Consider the following 2,955-nt stretch of genomic DNA (forward strand, 5'->3'; position numbering starts at 1 on the left):
GTTCTGCCTTGTTACTGTTCCTTGGGAATATTTTTTTTTTGGTTTTGCTAAAATGCTTACATTACCAAAATAATGATTGCCCTTAAACATATTTTGACAGCATATTTAGACCTTTATTATGTCATGCTAAAAGAGGTCATTTTTGTAATTAGGAATAATCATGTGATTGCTCCCTCCTCTGTCCTCTTACTGTGTCCTGTACACCACCCCATGGGGCACCCAGGTCTTTCCTTTACAGCAGTTTTTTGATGCCTGTGTCTCCATCATACTGACCCTTTTGGGGGGAGAAATTTTGTTTTGTTTCTTATCATGATTTCTCCACCACCTGGCACTTCTCATACTATAGGCAATCAAAAAAACTTTAAAAACTTTATTGAATAAATTAATGTGTAATTATAATACATCACTTTAAACCTTTAATTACTTTTTAAGAGCTCTAACCTTTCATTTTAAACTCTGTTTCTTTCTTTTTAAAAAATAGAAGTACACACACACACTCCATAGGATTATACACAACCAGAATAGGGAGGTTCGGGGAGTGTGGCATGAATCACCACAGCTTGCCAAATGGGAAAAAAGTGGCAGACAGAAACAGGAACTTCCAAAGGGAAACGAATTCTGTGTGAGAAATGAGGCAAGTTTCTGATTTTTTCTGTGATGATTTCCATTGCTCCTTTTCAAGATGAGACAGAATAAGGAAAAGCTCTGACCCCTTTGCTATGATCCAGCTGCTGAGCACATTTCGTTGCTGTCAGCTCTGGCCGGAGGGGGCTCTGCCAGCCCTGGGACACACGCTTGTCATTTAGCTCACAAATTTCTTACTTTTTCTTCAGTTATTCTTATGGTTTCTTTATTGGTAGCTATAATTTTTAAAAAACCATTCTACTCATTTTCCACAAAACAATTCTAAATATTTCTTTCCATTTCCACTCCACTCTCCCAAGTGGTGATCCACATAGTAGTAGCATAGAAACATGTAGCATTTCATTTTCTTCAATAACTAATCATTGGACATCTATTATCAACATAGATCAGAGAATTATGCAATTTAAAGTATCCTGTCCATGATATGAAATTAATTCAAATAAATGACAGATAACAGCAAACAAAAATTACTTCAAAATACAAAAGGGTTTTCACAAGTCTAACAGTTTTTAAATGTTTTGGTGTTTAAGTTTTTATGTTTGGAATACATTGTAAATAAAGCCAGCACTTAGTGTTTACCACTTGCCAAGAATGTTCTAAGTGCTTTCTTCACTTTATCCTCAAGACTAATGCTAAGAATAAGTCCTAAATTGCATGTACTATTATTATCCCCATTTTGCAAGTGAGGAAACTGAACCACAGAGAGGTTAATGACCTGACCAAGGGCACACAGCCAGTAAGCATAGACCTGGGGTTCAAACCTATGCAGCCAGGTTCCAGCATCCTAAGCCTTGCACTGTTTATCAATTTTGGCTTTAAAATACAGAAAAATTCAGAGACCATAAAAGCAGCGACTTTTATTAGAATTACTGCAAGGTTGGCTTTAAGATAGTGATACAATGTGACATAACTTTGGAGATAAGGGTGCCTGAAACTCGGAAATGAAATCTTTTCTATTTTAAAACATTTTACTATGAATAAAAGTAATAGGTAATAGGTTGGAGATTTCAAAATAACAAAGAAGTAAAAAATATATACACGTTGAAATGTAGGAATTTTTGAAATAAAATATTTGGAATAAGAAAGACAGAAATGTTGCAGCACATTGTCAATGAGCTCAACGTTCTTGAGTTTATTCAAAGGAATGTGAGGAGACAAGGACTGGTGGAATGAAGAGCAGCTGTGGCAGGTTCAGCACACACCCAAAAAATCCCAGGCCACATGCAATAAAGCTCAGCCCTCAGGTGCATCATAATGGGGCTGCCTCACGGGCTGTGAGGTCCTCTACAGCAAATTGAACTTGATTTGAATTACAACAGATGGTCAGCCTAATACAGGCCAGTGCCAACAGGCAAGAATATTTTAAAAATTAAGTGTAAGGAAGAAGAGCCAAGAATTTTAAATAAACATTGTCAAGCACACACTTTGGATCTAATGATAAAAAGGATTTGTGTGAATATTTTAAAACTTAAAAATACTATCAATATTATTAATTCTATATACAGTACTATTCACCCATCTGCAAATAAATTGCCAAATTTTACAGATAATTACAAGTGGAATATGGGAACATATTTTGCTATCTGCTTTTGCCAAAACATATTGGACCCTACACCATTATATTCTATTATCTTTGATTGAGAAGTTTCTGGAGAGTATTAAAATACTAGAAATTGTGACCTGCAGTTCTTCACACAAGTGTGTGGTGAATCTAGTGGTTTGCTGATAATTAGCTTCTAGATTTGAATTTATACTTTGTTTCCAAATTTTTATTTTGTGCTAACATTACAGAAATCCTTTCTAAAGAACTCCAATACACCTAAAACCTATATAAATGTATTAACCAATGTCACTTCAATAAATTCAATAAAAAAACTTTAAAATGAAACCAGAGACATTTTACTTTGTCTTCTAAACCTAATGCAGTATTTGTTGTTACCATTTGCATGAAATGATATTTTTAAATCATTTGGAACAAATGAATAATGAAAATCTTTGTAAAAAATTTCAGAAGTGAAAAGAAAAAAACCCCTTCCTTTCAAACAAGAGAATTCCAAGAAAAAATAGATAATGGCTACTTGTATAAAATATTTTATTTATTTCACAAGAAAAATAGTAAAATTGTTGGTGCTGGTGAAAACAACACCAGGTGTTAGGTAGTGTCGGACTTGACCTTGGTTCTTGATAACTCAGGCAACTTCAGTACTTGAGTTATGGATAAAAAAGAATTCAGAGTCAAGCTCACACTATAAGAGAAAGTTTATTTAGAAAGTCACAGAAGTAGAAGTGAGCTGTAGAAGAAATAGGTTC

This window comes from Phyllostomus hastatus, unplaced genomic scaffold (genome assembly GCF_019186645.2).
Source record: "Phyllostomus hastatus isolate PE091 unplaced genomic scaffold, TTU_PhHast_1.1 phas_scaffold_1674, whole genome shotgun sequence".
In the NCBI taxonomy this organism is placed as follows: domain Eukaryota; kingdom Metazoa; phylum Chordata; class Mammalia; order Chiroptera; family Phyllostomidae; genus Phyllostomus; species Phyllostomus hastatus.